This window comes from Tenebrio molitor, chromosome 1, assembly GCF_963966145.1.
Source record: "Tenebrio molitor chromosome 1, icTenMoli1.1, whole genome shotgun sequence".
Taxonomy (NCBI): domain Eukaryota; kingdom Metazoa; phylum Arthropoda; class Insecta; order Coleoptera; family Tenebrionidae; genus Tenebrio; species Tenebrio molitor.
The window spans coordinates 27,761,083-27,784,930 of NC_091046.1; the positions used below are offsets into that span (position 1 = coordinate 27,761,083).

General features: G+C 35.2%; 3 long non-coding RNA genes across 5 annotated transcripts in view; all 3 read right to left on the bottom strand.

The window, feature by feature from the left end:
- Window positions 1–23,848, bottom strand: part of LOC138132203 (uncharacterized) — a 311,521-nt gene that overhangs the window by 53,327 nt on the left and 234,346 nt on the right. The window lies entirely within an intron of this gene.
- On the bottom strand, window positions 7,421–8,550 carry LOC138122285 (uncharacterized). The gene is made up of 2 exons (XR_011156417.1): window positions 7,943–8,550; window positions 7,421–7,880 (listed from the first exon to the last, which is right to left on the bottom strand). It is a non-coding gene; the product is annotated as an uncharacterized lncRNA (long non-coding RNA).
- LOC138122317 (uncharacterized) lies at window positions 10,407–10,970 on the bottom strand. The gene is made up of 2 exons (XR_011156431.1): window positions 10,591–10,970; window positions 10,407–10,537 (listed from the first exon to the last, which is right to left on the bottom strand). It is a non-coding gene; the product is annotated as an uncharacterized lncRNA (long non-coding RNA).

Sequence of the window (23,848 nt, forward strand, 5' to 3'; positions counted from 1 at the left end):
GCTTTCTTGCTGAAAGCAGGCAAAGATTATAAACCGAGCCGTAGGCGAGGTTTGTAAGTGCCCAAGGTTTGCAAGGGCACTTTCTTAACAAGGTTTGAATACTATTTTATTTTTCACTTTAGTATAATTGCATCATAACTCCTAGGATACGAAATACATAAACATGTCCATAACAACCGGGGAATAATAACAGGGCGTAATAAGAATAAGCGGGCGTAATGAATTCATAATGCCCTCATCAATTCAAAATTGCAAAGATGCCAATTTTTTTTTTTTTAAGAACACGTAGAGTGAAAAGTAAAATCTTGTTTGCACCACGGCGTCACCGAATGATTACGCCCATCGAACGATATCCATCTCTCGGGCTAAAGCTCTCGAGCTGGATTCATCGTTCTCCGGGCGTAATCATCGTTGTAACGCCCTTGGTGCATAAATAGCTACCCTACCGGCACAATTTCGTTGAAAAAAGTCAAAAAAAGATGGTTATATTCCTGATTAAAACGAAAATTTTGAGATTTGAATAGTAGGCTGGGTTATTTGTTTAATTAGCTTGTCATCGCATTTGAAGATTTGACGTTTGTTTGAAAATTTAATATAAACAGAAGTTGTAGTAGGTACCTACCTAGCTTATCTGTTTATTTTCCAGATTATATGATTGATCTACCAACTTGCTTTATTGAATTGGCTTTCATTTATCAATATCTTATTTCACTTTTGACACTTTTGACATTTGTATTTTGGTACAGTTTTACCATAAACACTTTATGATTAACTTTCTTACCTTAGCGAGAAAGTTGAATTTTCTCACCTCAAATGAGGTATCCACAGCCTACATTTCTAACCGGTAGGGAAAAAAATACATATTACGTTATTCATCTGCGGGAAAACTGTCACAATTTAATTGACATTTATTTTACAAAGGTTTTTTTTTTTTCGTTCCTACGATATGTTAGCAATGTTGCCGCGTTTGAAAACTGCTCCCCCACACTAAATTTCATCATATTTAACACTGACGAAGAAACGGATTTCCAACATATTCGTGAAAGGAATTTTTGAGGGCACTTTTGACAGTTGACACATACAATTACGTTCCCACATCAATAACAGAATCGTAGAGTTTTACAGGTAATTTAGTTGTAACTTCCAAAAGCTTTTGCCCGTTAGCGAAAGGCCAAAAACAATTTTTTTTTTCTTGTTCCATGATTACCCTAAATTGTGTACCTTCTTTGGTGTCCGTCCTTTTTGACACACCCGATATAACGACTATAGATTGTTAGAGTTTAGAGCCCGGTGAAGCGCTCGCCGAACCCGTGCTGAGTCACGCCGGGTTTCGCAATCCTGTTCATTATGGCCCCTCTTTCTCCAGCCCCGTTTTTGACTGGTCGGCTTGACGTCGGCTCGCTCACCAGCACGACGTCCGTCTGCTGCTGCCTTGCCGTGGCTTTCAGAAGGTCCTGGGCGCGGACGCAGCAGTTCAAGTTGACCTGCAGTACTTTTAACATCCCTTCCTGTTTCGGGCCGTCTTCGCCCGTGTCGTCGTGTTTACACTTCTGTTCATGGAAAAAGCATACAAGTCTTGAGAGAGATTTTTGCAATTTTTTGGCATTGTAAATTTACTTGATATTTGTTTCCAGGTTTACTCATATTAAGTTATCAGGTAAGAATTTACGAACGAATTTTGATTATACCAAACTTAAGAGATCCTACAATAAACCTTGAAAATAAAAAACAATACCTATAATGTTGATAAGAGTAACATTAGAGGGAGGTATTAAGTACACTTTTACTGACTGAAATCGAATTATTTCAATTACCTGCCACTGAAAATGACAGTACCATCAGGTAATGGTAAATCTGATTTTTTGTTCGACACTGTCAGAATTTGAGAATTTTTTCCTGGGTGAACGAATATTGATAAATGTCACAACATGTCGAAACGAAACGTCAAGCTAAGTTTAAAAATTTTAAGCGATTTGGAGCCTTTAAGGGGCTCGTCGAACAAAAAAACGTTGTATTCAACTCGTTCGTGTGTAAATTGGGCCTTTTTTGGCGCTCGTTTCACTCGCGTTTTAAACTGGCCCACTCACGTCAAAAAAGGCTCACTTTACACACAAACTCGTTAAATAAACTACTATTACTATTACACAGTAAAAATGTAAGTGTATGCTTTTTCAGTGAACAGAAGTGTACTTTTGGCGAACATCCGGGGTGCTCGCCTCCTTCGCGTTTTTTGGAGGGTTCTTGCCCCCTCCGCCTACTTTCTTTAGAGAAAGACCTTGCACTGTGTCGGACCCGCTGTGCGCCCAGCTCAGTAACACTAGTACCTGTTCCAAATAAGGCCCGCTCGAAAATAAGGCCCACTAATGATATTGACTTAGTTATAGAAATCTCCAAATATACGACAACATAAGGGCTTCGTTTAGCATGAGTGCATAAAATTCGTACAAATGACCGTACCAGATATGTTCAAATTTCGCGGTAAAATAACATTGCAAAGTTCACCCACCAGTGTTGTTAAAAAGGGGGAAAAGTAAGTGTAAGATTTTAAGGTATTTACAACAAATTTCTGTTTGAAAATAGCATTGCAGTATTCCTTGGAAAGTTCTTTTTCATTGCATGCATTTATTTCAAATCTGCTTTTAGCTTCTTTTCGTACCATATCTTATACCCTTTAATGTGAGCTTTATTCTTGAATTATTATTTTGACAGAAAATCAAATAAGGGAAGTTGGTATCGTCCCTGATGTGACACCTGTGAAATGATAAGTATGCGTATGTGCAAGAATTGTTCCGTTTGGTACCACGAAGCTTGTATAGGCCTAATAAAAGATAATGATTTGGATTATTTGTGTGGTTCATGCAAGTGAAAGTTGTTTTTATTTAAGTATTCTAGAGGAAAATGATGTTTTATTAACTTTTATCGAAAATTTAATGGGTGGGCCTTATTAAGCACATCGTACGCAATAAGGCCCACAAACAATGTTTTTTTGAAAAAGGAATATTTAGTGTAACGAATAGGTCCATATCTTCTACAAAAAAGAAGATTGATTTTTTTAAACATTTTTACCTGATCTCTTAATGACTACTTAACAACGTACTACTACGTTGTTCCGCGAATTTTGGGGCACCCAGTATAACATAGACTATTTTTTTCAAAAAATCATTCAAGGTCAGATGATAGTCAACATCATTTTTTCAAATAGCTTGGTATAATTTTTTATTCCTATTTTGAAAGAGATTATTTTTCTGAATCCAACGATGCCTCATGTCAGAATGCGCTTAATAGTAACCGAGAAAATAAATCAATAAAATCGCAAGTAGCAGCGGTCGTCCCACTGCGCAGTCACCTGCGAGTTGGTCAGCTGATTCGAGATCTGCGACCATTTGAACCCACGAGTGAAACTACTGATTCTTATAGTTCTATACTGTGATGTTAGTCGCAACAACATTCAGAGAATCCATGAAACTAATGCACTAATGCAATTTGGTTTATCTACGGCTGCTTGGATAAGACCTTATAACCACATTCATTTATAGTCATTTGAGTTGCGTAATGTAGTTCATTACCGCACTGGTTTCATTACATAACGCATTTTTATTTAGAAGCAAACAGACAAAATTTATTGAAAGACAACAATACAAAAGAAAAGCTAGGTACTTATTGTAAATACATAACACAGTGCTTGCATTTTGTTCGCCCAGTTGCCGGCATCGACTTCGTTTCGGTCTTCAACCTCTGGGCTTGGCACAAAAAGATTCACTTCCACTTTTAATGATATCATCTACTATTCTCTTTTGGGTTGCTCGCACAAGAGACCACTTTGTAATACACGCCATACTGGAAAAACGACGCAAACTGCAGTGACACCTCCAGAGAAGCTCGTCTCTTGCACTCCAGGTCGTCCTCGAAACAAGATCACACACGTTTCCGTTCCAGGTTCTGGTATTTTTCTCACTTGACGTCGGGGTAACCCCAATGTACATTTTTCGAAGTCACTTCACTTCCGAGAGCCGCGATAAGACGTAAACGACCCGGTTCTCAATTATGAAAAATTAAAAACAACGCGTTTACAAACAGAATTAGCTAGTTGTCCTGGTATTGAGCAAATTGTTTCAATCTTGTTGCTTTGATTTTGAATTAAAACGATTGAAACTGACATTTAACAATTATCAAAATATATTTTTGTAAATGTCAAATTTGACGTTTTTACCAAAAATTGTTTTTTTTTTTGTTAACAATTTGCAGCCGTAGATAAAATGTTGTACATAACACGTGGGCTAAAGCATATTACAGGAAACTCGTGTGATTACAGATGAACTCGGGCTAACGCCCTCGTCATCTGCAATCTTTACACTCGAGTCCTGTAATATCCTACTAATTATGTAAATAACTATTGTCACACTCCAATGGCGAACAGTGGGAGGACACTTGGTATAGTTTTTCTAAATATATAATTTGATGGATATTAGCAGAACACTCAATGTTGGTGCGTGCAAACCATTTCAGACAGGTTTGATGCTGGCTAGGCAAACCGCACTTGATTTTCAAAAAGAATATTTTTAGAGAGTTGCAATTTCAAATAAGTGTGATTATAGTATATTAAAGTATAAGTGGATATTAAAACACGCGCGATTTTTCGAGCACGACGGCGCAGCCGGAGTGTTCGAAATAGAGCAAGTGTTTTAAAGACCAGTTATCCACGAATACTTTACGATATTTTTTTTTAAATGTTAAATGAGTTAACATTTAGACTTCACGTTTCTCCGGGCCTCTCGGGTTTGGTGATGCTTCCATGGAAAACGCGCGATGTTGCCATGGAAAAGAGCGTTTTTTAAAGTTCGATTTAAACACGCTCAGGCGTGTTTTAAATGAGCAAAATTGGTTAATAATAAAAAAAAAGCAAGAGTTTCTTTTATTTTCTAGTAACACGATATTGTTTCTTTTCGTCATAGATACAAAGATACACATTATGAAAAACAACTCATAACTCCTTTGGGATATTTCAAATTTTTTCGTCCTCCACATTGTTTAGGTACAACAAACTCATGAGAACCAAATCATAGCAACCAGATATTCACGCAATTTTCCCTGCAAAATATTTTTAAGAAAGTTTTAACTTTTAAATACAGAGTGTCTCAAAAATGGCGCCCAATCTCTTGAGGGGTTAAACTATTTGAAGAGTTGAGTTCAATTTCGTTGTGAATTTTTTTTCTTTGACTATTTTCTATGTTATACACATTTTAAAATAAGCAAATTTGGCAACATCGGTTGGTATGCACAATCAACTAAACCAATTCTCCTTTGAGGTCAATGTTGCCACTGTTATTTTAGCGTATTTTGGTAGGTCATTACTCTAAAAAGATTTACTTCGGTGTTGTTCCACTACCTAAAGGGGTCTTGGAAAAAGTAACATTGTAAAGTAATTTATAATTCAGCTGTAAAATTTGATAATAAAGGAGATACATCTCTTTGAAATTACCACATTTAAGAGCAAGTTATACAAAATCTGTTGGTCCGATCAAATTTTGTATTGAGATTTACCTTCCCAGACTTCTATTCTTTAAGACCCTTAGGAGATTGGGCGCCATTTTTGAGACACCCTGTATAGACATTAAAAAATAAAATATTGTATGCACCACGGGAGATATTCATGTTTTTCCCTTCGGTTTATAACCACGTCAACCTCAGGGAAAATCATGTTCATATCTCCCTTAATGCATAAATATCTATTCTGTTGTTAGATGCAGAAGAGCAGTTCCAGATGCTCGAGACTTTAAAGGAGCACTTCGATTAATCACCCTATCGCAGTTTGAAACACAAATTCGCCATGGAAGTTACCAGCAATTTGATAGTGAATATCTTCTACGATATTACAAATTCATTAAAAAAAAAATCTCAAAACCTCGCAGAACAATTTGTGATTTCAAATGAAGGTAGGTACTGTTACGATTTAAATCGCCGCGCGCTTGTAGATCCTTGCAATTTTTCTAGAACGTTCTAGAACCCATCGCGACGGAAACGTGCACGGACTTCCGCCGAAAAATCTGCGCAACACGGCTGTTCGCAGTGTTGTTAGTGCCTGGGGTCAAGGCGACAGTGATCCAGTGAATTTGCAGGGCTAACGAGACATCGAAGTTCACAAGGGTCGGTGGAGAGGATTCGTCCAAGTACCACCGCACCAAATCGCCAAGCGGATCAAGGACTTCACTACGGAAGGTCTCCGGATCGAGCGCCTTACGGATCAAGATCTCGTCAGGTCCTGCCAGCCCAGGTCGTCCCCGGACTCACCGGAAGCTCCTGGGTCTACCCACCAGCTAAGTCCGGACGGAGCAGTGGTGATCCGTCATTTCTCTAGGCCGTGGCTTCCACACAATTATTCATGTTTAACGAATAGATTAACTTTCTACGTTTTCTATCACCTCTCATTTTTTATTACATTTTATTTCATTTATATTCAATGACCGACTCATTGTAAACATTTTTTTTGTACTCATAGCTTTGAAAGCAACGCTTCCAACATCCAACGCTCGCTCCGAAACGAGTGCTTCCCGGTCGACTCGAATGTAAAAATTGCAAAAAACACTGGCCCTTTGAGGTATTAAAAAAAAATCTGTCTTGATAATAATAAAATTTAGTTCATAAAATACAACTTCCCTGGGTTTTCCTCCATTAAAAAATAACGGAAAGATTTATAATCGTTGAAAATTGTTCCTACAAAATTCACAAATTATTGCAAAAATTGAAATATCAAGTGAAGCAATTGTTTCCAATAACCAAAGATCACTGCCTACTTGGTTTTATATTCGTTTATGTTTAACGTACGGTCCGATCAATTAAAAAATAAATCGAGTCGGCGTGTTACCTATGGCAACCCATGCTATAGCATAGGCTCCAAAGCAAACTCGATTTATTTTTTAAATGATCGCTCGGTATTAAAACAAAAAATTTTAATTTAATTTTCGTACAATAAATATTGTACGAACCACTTGTGTGAAGACATCTTCCGTTCGTTCGCGCATTAATTAAAGGCACTCGCTCCTTCGTCGCTCGTGCTTTAAAAAATGCGCTCATGCGGGAACATCGTCTTCCCGCACTTGGTTCGTAAATAACTATACAGCGTGTCCCAGAATTGGCGCCATACCCTTGTGTGACAGATACAGAATTGTTAAGGAAACTCATATTTGTAAAAAAAAAAAAAATGTCCAGGCTTCAAGGGTTTAAGAGTTAGAGACTATTAAAATTGACCAATGAGGAGACAATTTTTCAAATTGAACTTAACGTCGTTGAAAGTGAGCCATGTAAAAAATCTAAACCCAAGTGTTAACGAAGTTTGAATGATTTTTTTTTTTGACAATACTGACGTTTCTAAATGTCATAGATAGATGGTTATTTTAAAGAAATTCCATGATCACAAAAAAAAAACTATAAAAACCTTTATTAGAAACCATCGTATTTAATAACAATTAATTTCACATAAGATGTTCAAACTGCCTTTCACCCACTTCATACACAGAGTTGCTCGTCGCAGCAAGTTATTTTGAACATTTCGTAACATCTCAGATATCAGAGCCGCAATAGACTCCTGCAGTCTGTTTTTCAATTCTTCCAAAGTGTCCACTGGCTCACTTTGTATGTAGTCTTTATAAACTGATTCCACAGAAAAAAAAATCCATTCCTCGACTGATCCAGCTATGCGGATACCATGTATTCAGTACTTGCTGGGTTAACCTTGAATTTTGGGGAGGGACACCGTCATGCTGAAACCATATTTGTCTCCTCAAGTTTAAATCGATGTCTTCTAATAATTCCGGAAGATTGTTTTCAAGAAAATCTTAATAATCTTCACCATTTAGACGTCGAGGAAGACGAAAAGGTCCTATCTAAAAATACAAACATTACAAATCTTAGATTAAAGTGAAATCACTAAAGTTATTAGTATTACCAAGCGATCATCAATTATTCCAGCCCACACATTAGTACTAAATTTTTCTTGAAAACCTCTAACTCCAATAATATTTGGATTTTCATCCGCCCATAAGTGCCAGTTGTGAGTGTTATACATCCCTTCTCTTGAAAATGAGCCTTCCTCGGTAAAAAGAATATTCCGAGCGAAGTTTGGATTCATTTTGCTGCAACAATCATCGGCAAAATCCTATTCTTCTATGATAGTCTGCTTCTTGAAGCTGCTGAACTCTCGTATAATGATATTGAGAAGGATGTAACTGCTGCTCTTGAATAATGCTATGTGTAGTGGATTTCGAAGAACCAACCACACGCGCAATTACACGAACACTTCTTCTTCCACTGCTACTTCACGTGCCTGACGTGGAGCTCTAGCTACACCTTTTTTTTTCTGGCATTACACTACCCGTTTCTCTAATTCGACTGAGTAGTTTTAATATGACATGATTGTCGAGATGACGCCGATCTGGAAAACGAATGGCAAACTCACGAGCAGCAGCTGCTGCATTACGGTCACATTGGCGATAGAGGATGGCCATTTCTAAATATCCTTCATTAGAAAATGACATGACTGACAAAATTATGAAAAAACGTCAGTGCCAAAATAATTCATTCAAAATCACCATGATTTTACATGGCACGCTTTGGAAATTGTTGTAGTCTTTTAGGAAAAATGCTTCCTCATTGGTCAACTTAAACAATTCCTAGCTCTCTAATGCTTGAAGCCTGAACATTTTTTTTTGCAAATTTGGATTTCTTTAGTGATCACGATTCTGCTATTCATCGGTACGGCCCCAATTCTGGGACACGCTGTATTACTCATTTCGTCACTGTCTCATTGGCAGTTGTATATAATCCATTTTTGAATCAAATTCAAATTTTTCGTCAAGGGCGGACATTGTATCAGCTGGGAGTGACGTTTCTTCATCGGGCTGATAAAGGTCAACGACTCCAGTTGTCGACCGGCAGTAAATCCGGAACTCGCTGAAGGGAAGGAGGAAGAGCTCGACATCCTACCCTCACCGGAGGGCGGTGTAATCGTTCTAGCTTCCGAAAAAGGGTCGGCCTTCCAACCCCTTATAATTTCGCGTCTTGCTGTCAACGCTGTCGGAAGATTGGCTCATTGGGTTCACGTCAACAGGGAAGCTCGTGGGATAATTAGTTATATTTAGTCCGGGGTAAAGTAGAAGAAAATTAGACAGCATTGTGTCAGGTTTCCTTTTCAGATCGTGGAGTTTTCTTGTTTTCTTTTTGCAGATTGTATCATTTCGTTAAGTTGTGCTAGATAAGAATTGTACACTTCTAAGTTTCATTTCATTTTGTCGTAACCTTGTCTTGTAACAACAATTTCACGTGACAGTCTGTAAATAAAAACCTTTCTCCACGAATTTGTTGTGTATCATTTCCCGTACTCCGGGCAGTTCTTGCCTTTTTTTCAGCCTCAGTCAACGATACTCGTGGTTCGCATTGTAAACCGAGTCGAAGCCCACGACCTGTTCGTTATACCCCGGAACATTTCGGATTTGTAACCGGTAACTGTAACAGGGGGGCCCAGTTCGGAGGGTAATTTATAACATAACAGTACCTATCTTTCAGCCATTGGTAGCAGATCTGAAACAATTACTCGACAAATTTTAGGCAATCTGGGACAATTTTATTTTTCTAGGGTAATGTGGGCTGAACATTGAACAATATTTCCATGGATTTTTTGCTGCAAGAACAAATAGCAGATTTCATTTATTTATCAAAGTTCGCAAGTGACTGTACTTTTCAAAGCAATTTTACTGCAAATTGCCTAATTATAATAAAATAACAACCATTGAATTGTTAATTTTAGCATAACAGGCTTAAAAATCATAATAGGGGGTGCTTATTGTGGGTGTCAAGCGGCGAAGGTGACGATATCGGCGGAGACGAGTTCCTCCCGGTACCCAAAATATCCTAATCTAGGATGCAGGTAGCGAAGGGTTGGGGATTAGACTGCATTGCAGGGGTGGTAATTATCATCTGCACATTTAAAAAATAATTTTTATTCTAGTCATCCTTCCATTTTTGCTTTTTTAGATGTACTTATTAGTTTTCAAACATATACGTATAATCTATTCATTTTGATTGTGACCACTCCGTAGTAACTTTTCAGTTGCTAGGTTATTGATAGGGAATTTTAGATAACACTAAATCCAGTCGCAGTTGGCAACTCTCGGAGGCGCCATTTAGACAGAAACGTCACGCTCACAGAAGACAGAACGGAGAACGACTTGCGCAAACGTTTTTCAACGTACACTGTGCGCATATCTATAAAATTGAGTTTTGGTACAAAATTTTACAATTCAAAAAGAAAATACCACGTCGTCTTCTCAAAGTTGGGACCAAACGGTTAATATTGACTTGTTTCGAGACATTTATTGAAGCCAACGGGAAAACAACTCACAAAAACGAACATCACCAATAAAGTTAACTCTATTTGTGCTTTTTTGTTGTACATTTTGGCTAGTAAGTGTTGTAGTTTGATATCTTCTGCCTTTTCATCCCCTGTAAATCATTTTTTTGAACTTTCTGTCTGATTAGTTTTTATCTGAAAATATTTGTATTAATCAATGCTAATTGAAATGCTGATTACCTTTATACCAGGCATTTTTCGCGTTTGTCTTACTGCCAAATTACCATTTCCTTCGTTCTTCATTAATATCGAGAATTTCATGAGGTGATTTCGAAGTTTTTATGTTAAATAATCTGTACCTGGATATAACTCCACTTTTCAACAGACGTGATCACAGAATCAGACAGACGTTTTTAGTTTCTCCTACTTCAAATATTGATTTCCGTTATTAATATTGATAAATACATAAAAATCATTGCTTTACTACCATGGTCAAGTTTTGACAATTCTGACATTTTCCATCATGTTCACACCACACAAATATTTAGTGTAAAACGTATGCAGCACACAGCTAAACAGCGCCTACTATGTTTTTCGTTGTGGTCATAATCAAAGTGAATAGATAATATAGCAAAATTCAATTTGCAAACAGAGGAATGAGAAAGTTGAGAAACGACGTAAGAAATAAAAAGGAGACTACAAAAATTAATAGAAAAATATGAAAATGGAATACTCCCTAGAATAAATTTTGTACAAATAATTTCTTATCACAATAAACCTACGTTGTAATAATATTACAAGGAGCGTTTTAAAGGCCCACGAGTGCGAAGAAAGGCCCAATTTACACACGAACGAGTTGAATACAAGTTTTTTTTGTTCGACGAGCCCCTTAAAGGCTCCACAATGTCGAACAAAAAACATTTTATTTTAATATTTAGTAAATATTCCTTTATCTTGCATCAAAAATGTAAAAATATACCTGCCGCCTTCCTTAATCCTGCGACAATAAGCGGGAGCAACTCGTCTACAGATAACAGCCAAGTACCGACCACCTGTGGTGTAAACTGACCGCTGGGAGGAACTCGTCTACGTTCGACGATATACTCAGAGGATGAAATAGGGGTGAAGCGGCGTAGGTGAGGGTAGTTCCAACTCGAAAAAACTGTCTTTTTTTCTTAACAGGGTTGAAAATGGTAGTAGGGGTTGGTTTTTGTAAAATTAAAGTAGACAGTAATTTTCTTCTTGTTTTGTAGATCAAGTGTACAAAATTTCATCAAGATCCGAGTAAAAATGTAGATTTGTATATAAAATATACAAACAGACATTCAGTTTTATATATATAGATTGCAATAATGTACTTACAGAGACGCCGCAAAATCTTTCTATTTATTATTTTCCAAGTTAAATTGCTCATAAATCATGATTCACATGCACCGAGACCGTGTCATCTTCACGTCGCATCGTTCTCTAAAATTTTAATAACATACTTGGGAATTTCAAAATGTTCTAGACCGGTCAAATTAGGTCCGGTATATGGTTTAAGAATCCGGTTAATTTTTCAAACCCAATCTTCTGTGCAATATTGCCCGGCACGGGACGGGAATAATGCAATAATGTTCGGTCCACAGAAGACATATAGGCTCTGCCATTTCTATTGAAACACCACCTGTTGGATTTTTCCTAAAATTTAGCAATGTGTAACAGGTTCGGTTGGTTGTAAAACGGCTCTTAGTGAGAAATTTGAAATTTTGACATTTTCTAGTCTAGTCACTGTCAAAATAAGCATGATAAATTGATAAATCAATGATCTAATATTTATTCTTATATTCTTAATATAATTTAATATACAGAATCGCTACAAAGTATGGCAACAGTTAAATATCTCGAGAATGGTTTCTCGGAAATCCTTGAGATTTGGTATGGAGTTAAGAGCATTTAAATTCTATTCTTTGCGAATTTTTCAGTTTTATACCATCATTTGTTTTCGAGATACAAAGCTAACAAATTTTTCTTTAAATAGCAAGAGGGGTTAATTTTATGATTGTTGAAAAGAGATTTTTTTTTTGAGTTCAACGATGTATCACATGTAATAATTAGGTTACATAAGAACCCTAAAAAATTTTTTTTGGTACACGCTCCAAAATTGCCATTTTACGGATTGATTTGAATCCGTAAAATGAGTCTTTTCCGGATTTATTCCCTAAAAATTGCCATGACAATTTTTCCGGATTATTTTAGATTTACAAAAAATGTACCAAATTGTCGATGGTTTTAGTGTTTGTGACTGTAATAAAGTAGTATGTATACAGGGGTATTCACGAGTGATAATGAGCCCCACAGAATAAAAAATGCAACCTACAATACATTTTAATTTCAGTAGCCAGCTTTTTTCGGAAATGTAGTGTGGGTTGGATTTTTAATTCTGTCGGGCCCATTATTACTCGTAAATAACCCTGTATTATTACATGAGCAAGTAAAGAAGGTTTTAGTCTCAAAGTATTTAAAAATTACTTACTTTTTCATGGAGATAATATAGTAACGCATCTTCGTTTACAAGCACTACCCCGTTATTTTCTTTCCAGCGGTTAAATGTATCATATTCTTTATAATACCTGGCACGGAATTTTGCTGAAAGTAAACCCAGTTCAATTTCTGTTGCCTTTTTAGAAATATCTTCAGGATTTTGAAGCATTTTAAAAACTTTTCTGGTATTTTTTTAATGACAGAATTAATAAATAAACAAAACAAACTTGTTTCTATGGCTAAGCTAGAAGTTTTTATTTACGGTTGCTCTTTTTTGAACAACTTTATCGTGATCGCAATAGAAATTTCGTAATGAAAAGTCATGTGAAAGGTTTGGAGAGCTATTACCAAAAAATGTCGTTTGTCACACGTACCTAAAACGTTTTTGCGGACTCATCTGCTATTGCGGACTCATCTGCTATTCCAGACTCGGCTGTCGCCTCGTCCGGAAACAGCAACGATTCGTCCGCAAAAACAATGTTTTAGGTCCTTGTAACAAAAACAACTATTTTTTAAATTTAATTCAAAAATACTATCCATTTACTAAACTTCCGCACTGTCAAAGTGTTTGCAAGTTGCCGCACTGCCGTTCTGAGACTAGTAATTTTTACTTCAACGTTGGCGCAAAAATTTGAAACTTCAAATTTGAAGTTAAGTTTAATAAATTCGCTTTCTTTCATTCAAAGTACAGGGTGAGCAACAATAACTGATTCAGTTGGCAAAAAAAAAAAAATTACATAAAATGTTCAAGACTGTGAATTGTACCTATTTCGGTTTGTTTTATTGACATTATTGACAGCTGGTATACATTTCAAATTTAAAACTCTTGGTTTTTGTAATCGTTTATTAATAAAATGGTTTTCTCGTTGGAACATGACATAAAAGTCACCAAAAATCACCAGAATTTATTGCCAACTCAATCAGTACTTGTTGCTCACACGGTATTATTCACACGAAATGACTGAACAAGAAAAAGATATGAAACACAAAAGAATACTGTTAACGGCCAGAGAGAAGCACGGTATTGTTAAATATTGTTTGGAAAGAAGAGAATTAACTCTATTAACATAACCAAACTTTTCTTGTTGACGTTTTTATAACTAGATTTTGTGTACAGGCAACTGAAACTGTATGTCACCATAGGTACACTCCAAATAAAAGTCAAAAATTCGTCACTGACAGTGCGGGAGTTTAATAAACGGTTAGTAAATAAAAGTAGCTACCGTTTGAAGCTCTTTTTATTAAACCTATCAAACCGTTTGTTGGAATTCTTTGAAATTTGCTACGGAGTTATGGGCATTTAATTCTACAATTTGTAAATTTTTTTGAGTTTAATACCTACATTTGTTTTCGAGATACAAAGCTAAATTGATTTTTTTTAATGGCAACAGGGGTTAATTTCATGATAAAGAGTGTTTTTTTTTTTTTAATTCAACACTGTATCACATAATGACCGTTTCATTTTTTGTGTGTCATCAAAAGTGTCATCACTTCAGCACAGCTTCGTCTCCTATCACCATATCCAATCGTCATTAGAACTCCTATCCTCGGTTACACTTAAATGAGGCATTTTTATAATAAATAAATATAGTTTGTTTTTTAATTAAAGAACCACGACCTGTTGATTTAGGTTTGCAAATATAAAATTTTACAAAATTTAGGGAATTTGATGATATCTATTGGCTATTCCAGCCAACGCCTGTCATTTTTAATGTCCTTGAAAGTACACAAACTCGCATTTAACATTTGAACGTGTTATTAAAAATGCCTCGCAAAGTAAGACATTTATTAAACTCTCAAATTAGTTATTTTTGGTTGTTATTAACTTTATTAACATGCTGCGCTACTAATATCTTTAATAACCTCAATTTTTATATGATGAGATTTTTCACCCTATGTCAAAAGTGTACAATGTAGTCAGCTCTATTTTGGGTGTAAATTGCGGTGTTGTGGTTCTTTAATTAAAAAATAGACTATAACTAATTAGATTGTATTATTACATGTGATACATCGTTGAATTCAGAAAAAAAAACCTCTTTTCAAAAATCATAAAATTAATTAATAATTAATTAATGAAGGTTTAAACAAAGAATAGAATTTAAATGCTCTTAACTCCATTCTAAATCTCAAGGATTTCCGAGAAACCATTATCGAGATATTTAACTGTTGCCGTATTTTGAGGTGACCTGTATACAGTGCGTTCGTAAAGTTCGGAATAAATTCGATAAAGTTGTAAGTATTAATTTCTGAGAAAAATCCTCGAAGAGGTAAACTTTGTTTTTAAAAACTGCATGTTGTACAGTACGTTATTTATGTTGACAGCTTGTCATATCTTAATAATGACGTCATCAATAATTTTTTTAAATGACAACCCCCACTTTTTTTATCTTTTTCTGGTAGACCTTCCTAGTACTTAAACGACTAGTGAAAAAAATTGATACCTTACATAACAATTTTTTTTGAGAAAATGACTAATTTTAGTTAAAAAAATTTAACTTATTTTTTAATGTAAAAATTGTAATTAACCTCAAACAAAAACAAACAAACATTCAAGGTTAACAATAAAATTTAACGTAAATGTTGAAATTGCCTCCCGCCAACTATTTGGCACTCACCCACACTTTGTGCACTGCGCTCAATAATGTCGGGGCTTATTTGTTCTATTTAAGCGCGAAATCTCTGTCGTAAATTTTATACATTGTTTGGTCAATTACAATAAACCTTCGATTGTAACTAAACCCATTGAAAAAAAAAAAAATACGTTAAAAATTAAATTAAATTAATTGAAGTAAAATTTGTCATTTTCTCAAAAAAAATTGTTATGTAAGGTAAGTATCAATTTTTTTCATTGACCGTTTAGCCAGTATAAAGGCGTACCAGAAAAATAAGAAAAAAATGGGGGTTGTCATTTAAAAAAATGATTGATGACGTCATTATTAGGAGATAACAAGCTGTCAACATAAGTAAAGTACTTAACAATATGCACTTTTTAAAAACAAAGTTGACCCGTTCGAGAATTTTTCTCAGAAATTAATACTTACAGTTTTTTCGAATTTATTCCGAACTTTACGAACGCACTGTATAATAATTTAATACATATAACTGTCAATAGAAATCTAAAAATTTTACGCCTGCGAGTCCTACCGCTACAAATGTGAGTGAGTGGTTTTTAGCGTGGTCATCTGTCATTATGGTTAGTGTTCCTGCTGGAAGGTGGAAGGTAAAACCCAAGGGAAACTCAAAGAATTTTAATCAATGAACAAGGAAATTACAAAATCAAAGGATTGGCGCCAGTTTTGGATTGGATAATTCTGTAGACAGTAATACTCGTATCAGATATCTGGAAAAAAAAATTGGTGTTATGGAGTATGTGGGCAATGTGAAGTAAGATTGTAAGGATTAAAAAAAATCAGGAGTTTGAGGAACTCAAAACTCATAATTGAATGAATTGTGGAAAAGTTTAAGTAAAAAAATAATTATTTTGGTTTATTTCAATGTACTTATACAGGGTGACTGACGAAAAACCTTTGACGCTGTATCTTTCTTATTCTTCATCCGATTTAAATAAATGACACATCAAATGAAATAGTTTGAAAAACACTTCATTATTATCCTATTAGATATTTTTATCAACATCTATTTTTTGACAGACGATAGCAAACTTTTTTTTTTCAAATTACACTCTATATATTTTTTTATTCGTTCTTATTAAGAATCTTCTTCTGAATATTCGTACATTAAAAGAAAAAACAAAAAATGTATTTTAATTGAAAAAAATTGAAAATCAAAAATCAAGTAATCAAATTTGTAAACAATAGAAAATCTATTCTAGTTGCTCAAAATTTACTCAATGCTGTTGTAGACACTGTCGATATCTTGTAGAAATGCCCACCTTTGCATTCAGTAAAAAATTTCGGATTTTTTTCTGACATACTGGCACTATCTTTTTTTTAATTCTTTTTGGGTATCTGGTGGGGTCAAATAAACATTGTTTAGAAAGTTTCGAATGAATATAAAGAAATCCAACTGATTCAAATCTGGGTATCTAGCGGGCCATCGAATAGCTCCATGAGAACCCATTCATCGTTCACCAAAATGATTTAAATGATTTAAAAATACAAAACACTGCTATTGGTATCTCATCCAGAACGTTGCTTATTTCGTTTGATAATAAATAATATGATATTTTGTTTGATCGAGACTGCTATCAATAAAAAAAGGACCCACTAGTCCATTCTATCTCAAAAAATGCCACACCACACGTTAACGCTAAATCGTCTTTGGAAATTTTCTTCCACAGCAACATTATAATTATTATTATTATCAAACTGTTTTGACAAATGAATATTCAGAGCTTACTTAGTCATTTCGAGCATTTAGAAAAAACTTCTCTCTTGTTTATTTTGGTAACTTGATTTTTCAATTTTGTACATTTACTCTTTAATTTCTTGACTTTTGTTTAATGAATGTGTATAGTTCTTTGCATTTTTATATTCAAAAGACAAATCTCTACAATACTGAATAAAAAAAATTTACAGTGCTATTTGAAAAAAAGAAGGTGATGTTCATCTGTCAAAAACTGGAAGCAAGAATTTTTTTTATTTAGTTGGTATTGAAATGTTTTCAAAATTATTTCATTTGATGTGTCATTTATTCAAATCGGATAAAAAATAAGCAAGATACAACATCAAAGGTTTTTCGTCAGTCACCTGTATGTATTAAGTATTTTAATAAACTACACTTGCTGCTTTTTTAATTGAATTTTTCTTATGATGAAACCACAGACACTTACACGTAACCTCACTTTCTGCTGTTAAAGTTAAATGAGTTATAATCATTAATAACAAATAGAACTGCACTCGCTGAAAGTTCAGCTGAAGAGATGAAAATCAAAGTTACAATTAATTCCACTTTAGAACAATAATTTAAGATGTCCCCTCAAGGCGCATGTGTCAAGTGGCGTGTGATAAAAGGTGCAGGATTTAATTTTGATGTTATACCTAAATGTTAGCAAATGTAAATACGTTCTAAGCTGAAGACGCTGACGCTTTTTAGAATGATAGAAAGACACATTTTTAATTTAAGGAAGACATTTTTGAAATTTCAACACAAATTTTTCTGACTGACCACACTGGGTGACTTAAATGCAGTTTATCATATAATTTAATAAGAGCTCTCTTCATGTCAGCAACCATAAGGACTCGTTTTTTTCTATTTTGCTCTATTTTCGCGAAAAAACAATACATTCTTGATAATTATTGGTTTATAATTGAATGAAAGAGGCCTTGAGTCAAATGTGACATTCAACAAAAATCAAGATTGGCAATAATAATCAAAAAATTACTAAACATCTTTGCAGCGTTGCCAAACTGACAATCAACAGGTGATGTTTCAATAGAAATGGCAAAGCCTATACCTACTAATCCGGACACGGAATCTTGGCCAACATTTTTTAGACACTTCTAAACAAAATGATGTAAACCAACCATTAGTGTCATTAATAAATGACAATTATTAAAAATCACTTTGAAGTTTTTCTTGTGACATCAAAAAAGTAGGGAAATGGCATTATCGAGTCAAAAGTTGGTTTATGTTCAATAAAGGCCAGTTCACACATATTTGTCAGTTAAATGTCAGTTGTGGCCAAGATTCCGTGTCCGGAATAGTACTCTCGTGTCAAAAATAAATTACTCCCTAGAATTCGAACTTTTAGGGAAATAACGTTTTTCATGTTGTGTGTAACTAGAATTTTCAAAAGTAATTTTGAATGCTAAGGTTGGTTACTTTGAATTGAGAGATTAAATCCAAATAAATATGCCGCCAGTAACCAAAATTGATTGTGAAACGAAAAATCATCTACTTATCACTTAGAGAGAAATTAGTCATTTGCAACTGTTACATTTAACTTGCTGCCTTACATTTTTGGGATATCTTCTGTTTGTCACCAGAAACCACATAGCCTCCAACCTGACCAAATTTATGGCAACCTAGTAACAAATATCCCTAAATCCTAGGGAGTAATTTATTTTTGACACGAGAGTACTTCGCTCGGATTCACCGACGACGGACGCCCATAATTTTCAGACCGGGAACGGTTAAATTTAAGAATCGATGTGTACGGCTTATACAGGGTGACTGACGAAAAACCTTTGACGCTGTAGCTTACTTATTTTTTATACGATTTGAATAAATGACACATCAAATGAAATAGTTTGAAAAACACTTCATTATTATCCTATTCGATATTTTTTTCGACATATATTTTTTGACAGACGACAGCCAACTTTTTTTTTTTTAATTACACTCTATATATTTTTTTATTCGTTCTTATAAAGAATCTTCTTCTGAATATTCGTACATTAAAAGAAAAAACAAAAAATGTATTTCAATTGAAAAAAATTGAAAATCAAAAATCAAGTAATCAAATTTGTAAACAACACAAAATCTATTCTGGTTGCTCAAAATTTCCTCAATGCTGTTGCAGACACTGTCGATACCTTCTAGAAATGCCCACTTTTGCATTCAGTAAAAAATTTCGGGGTTTTTCCTGACATACTCGCACTACTCTTTTTTTAACTCTTTTTGGGTACCTGGTGGGGTCAAATAAACATTGTCTCGAAAGTTTCCAATGAATATAAAGAAATCCAATGGATTCAAATCTGGGGATCTAGCGGGCCATCGAATAGCTCCATGAGCACCCATTTATCGTTCACCAACATAATTTAAGTGATTTAAAAATACAAAATTCATGCGTGCCTTATGTGGTATGGCGCCGTCCTGATGAAACACGACTCTATTCAACACAGCTAATGGTATCTCATCCAGAAAGTTGCTTATTTCGTTTGATAATAAATAATATGATATTTTGTTTGATTGAGACTGCTATCAATAAAAAAGGGACCCACTAGTCCATTCTATCTCACAGCAACATTATTATTATTATTATTTCGAGCATTTAGAACAAACTTCTCTCTTGTTTATTTTGGTCACTTGATTTTTAAATTTTGTACGTTTACTCTTTAATTTCTTGACTTTTGTTTAATGAATGTGTATAGTTCTTTGCATTTTTATATTCAGAAGACAAATCTCTACAATACTGAATAAAAAAAAATGTACAGTGCTATTTGAAAAAAAGAAGCTGATGTTCATTTGTCAAAAACTGGACGGAAGATTTTTTTTTAATTAGTTGGTAATGAATTGTTTTCAAAATTATTTCATTTGATGTGTCACTTATTCAAATCGGATAGAAAATAAGCAAGATACAGCATCAAAGGTTTTTCGTCAGTCATCCTGTATATTTACATTTCGCGAGATAAGATTGTGAGATTTGGACATGAATGCTTGACGAAGATTCTGAATCTGACTGACAGCGATGACAGCTAATATTTGATTTATATCACACAAAAATTTGGTGGAAAAAGTAAAACTTATAAAGCTACCCATGGCTTGCTTGATCGCATCGACCACTCACCAAGATAAAGAATGGAGTATAGTCCGAATTTTAAACAATCGGGAATGGTATAATGTCCATTCAAAAATCAAAAAACCACCAACGTCGCATTTTCCTCGATAATTACTATTGGCAACGCTGTTTAGTGTAAAATTTGGTGAGACTTGTAATTTTGAGATTAAATGTTTATGAAGTGTTGTTTTTCTGGGCATGTTTAAGTCATATAACCAGTTATATGGTTTAAGTAAAAATAATAAGAATCAATAAATAAATGAAACGTGCTGCTAATCTATATACTGGGTGCCCCAAAAATTCGCGGAACAACGTAGTAGTACGTTGTTAAGTAGTCATTAATAGATCAGGTAAAAATGTTTAAAAAAATCAATCTTCTTTTTTGTAGAAGATATGGACCTATTCGTTACACTAAATGTGGCAACATTTAAAAACATTCTATGCATCCCAATAGTCTGCAAATATTTCATTTTTTGTTGTATCCATGGAAATGATAGGGAAAAATCAAAGCCGTGTTGCCGTACGCTGTTTGAGGTAAAACGAACATAAAATTACTACTTGGAAATGCTGGAAATAATGAAGAAAATAATTGCAAACCTGATCACAATCGTTCAAAATTATTAGGCCACTTACTAGTAAAAGACAAATAGTCAAAATCTTTTTTATTATTCAAAATAAATGAGATCAAAGCTGCACCTTTTGAGCCCCCCGTATCTTCAAATCTAAAAGGTATAGAATTTTTTAATTATTTTTCTCGTTATTTTCTAACATGAATTGACATTACCTCATTGAGTTGTTCCGCGAATTTTGGGGCACCCAGTATAGGTATAAACAAGGCGGTCTAAAGTTACAGGCCAGGACACTGGCTACGTTGCCACATTCTCTGGTAGGCCATTCCATGACCTACGATGTTCCTAAAATTTTGAAACCAATTCGACATTTAAAATAAATTTTGACAAGTCCTTGGTCAAATTCGTCAAACTGAATTAAAAGCGCCTTTTAAGTGTTGCGTACCAAATTGCAACTCAAATTATGCGTCTTATTCAAATTACCTAGGTACCTGTATTTAAGTTTCCATCAAATGAGGAAACGAACACAATTTGGAAAGAGATTTTAAAAATCGAAAAGTGAAGAAAACGCAAAAGCAGCCATGCTTGTGCTAAATATTTTAGGGTAACACATATAAATAGGGACAAAATGAAGCGACTTCTACCAAACGCGGTGCCAGTAACTTCTAATTACGAAGAAATTACATTTTGGGGAGAAATGATCAAAATTAGTAATGACCACACAATCACCGGGGAAAATCTTTTGGCTCTAAAAAGGAATATTGAAATGAGACTGGGAAGCAAGTTACAAGAAATGGGGTGGGATTTAGGTAATGAGAACAAAATTGTTATATTTAAGTTGGAAATGCCCACCTCGCGTTAGTTTATAACCAAATAGTTTCAATAGCCCGCAACACAGCAGAACATCTGAAATATTATCACTCAGTAATGAGCACCGTTATTTTTCTGTCCCCAAGGTGTATTTAAACTGTATATTACAATGCGATAATGCATTTTTGAACTGTCGCAAAATTAGATCGCTCATATTTGACAAATGCAAATTCAATGACAGGTTTAGTGGATTTCGAATTTTTTCACCAAATGTTGGTGAAGCAATGTTGCCAGACTGTGGTAGGCCATTCCATAGCACACTGTCTTTGATCAGTGTCATGGCCTGGTAAATGAAGATCGCCTTGGTATAAAACAAAGTCGGGTTAGTTACGCTACTCAAGAACGGCTGGACAGATTTTTATGATCTTTATATTGTTGGATTTGTCTCCGCCCCGATTAGCAGAATAACTATTAAAACATCGGAAAAATTTAAAAAAATAAATAAAAATTATGGAGAAAATTCATTTTGAAGGATATGTCATTTGTCATTGTACGCGCGCGCATTGACAATCAATCCAATCGATAATTTTGGACTGTGTTTGATTTTCCAGGTTACGAAGCCGTAATGCACTAGACATAGGAATATTGCGAATCAGTTAACTGCAGATGAACAAGAAATCGCACGAGAAGAGCGCCGCGTTAGTATGGCCCGACTTCGTGCTTCACAAAGAGAAGAACAAAGAGAGGCAGTACGTCAAACGGCTCAGTTGACAATGAGAAATCGTCGAACTAATCGAACAGATCAACAACGTGATAATCTTCGACGTGCAAGAAGAAATGCTTCAAGTGTTGATTTCAATCGAGTAGCGTTTCAATACGATTGCACAGTTGACTACAGCTCGCATCCTTTGGTTCGAATTGGCCCAATGAAGATTGTGTGCAACCATTGCGGTGCATTGAAATTCGCTGGAGAAATGCCTGGATTGTGCTGTCTCAGTGGCAAGGTGAAATTGCCATTATTGCCTCCGCCACCAGAGCCATTGCATTCATTGCTTCGTGGAGAAACACCAGAATCACGACATTTTCTATCGAACACTCGAAGATACAACGCATGTTTCCAGATGACATCATTTGGAGCAGACATTATCGAAGAACGCGGATTCAATCCGACGTTCAAAGTAATTTCTACTCGAGAGAGTAAACGTTCATCTTCTTTTGGTGATCATAATTTAGTAATTCTGACTTCGCCTTCGACTTTACAGATCCAAGACCAAATTCACCATCGAATTGGATCATTGCAACCGCTTGAAGACGCACAGCATAAATTCATTCAAATTTACTTCATGGGCAATATGGAGGAGCAACTTGATCAGCGTCAAACGATCAATACGGCAATGAAAAGAGCAATTCTTCAAGATCTGCAGCAACTACTTCATGAACATCATGCATTGGTTCGGTTATTCAAAACTGTGTTGGATCGCATGCCAAGTGATAACTACAAAGTCGTGATCAGAGCGGATAAATGACCACCGGGAACACATGAACCCCAATTCAACGCTCCAACAATAGATTGTTGGTGAAAACTTGGAAACGCGCGATATTGTGCTTATACGTCGCGACACTGGACAACTGCAACGAATCTACGAAACACACCGTTCATACGATGCAATACCCGCTGATGTTTTGGAAAGGAGACGATGGATATCATTTCAATGTCAAGATGATGAATCCATTGAGCGGTGAAGAAACTACCAAGAAGGTTAGCTCGATGAATTATTACGCCTATCGTTTAATGATTCGTCAAAATCCTGAAAACTATTTGCTGCGATTTCGGCGATTGCTACAGCAATATTGCGTCGACATGTACGTCAAAATCGAAACGGAGCGCCTCACTTTCATTCGGTTGAACCAAGCCAAACTGCGCTCGGAGGACTATATTGATTTACGCGATGCAATCAACACCGAAGGAAATGCAGCTAATGTTGGTCGTTTGACTATTCTACCGGCAACGTACATTGGCAGTCCGCGTCATATACATGAATATGCGCAAGATGCAATGAGATACAGGCTGATTCACGTAGCCCGTTCATTAGAAACGTTTTGATTTCCCAAAATTATATTAATATGAAAATTGGTAGTTGA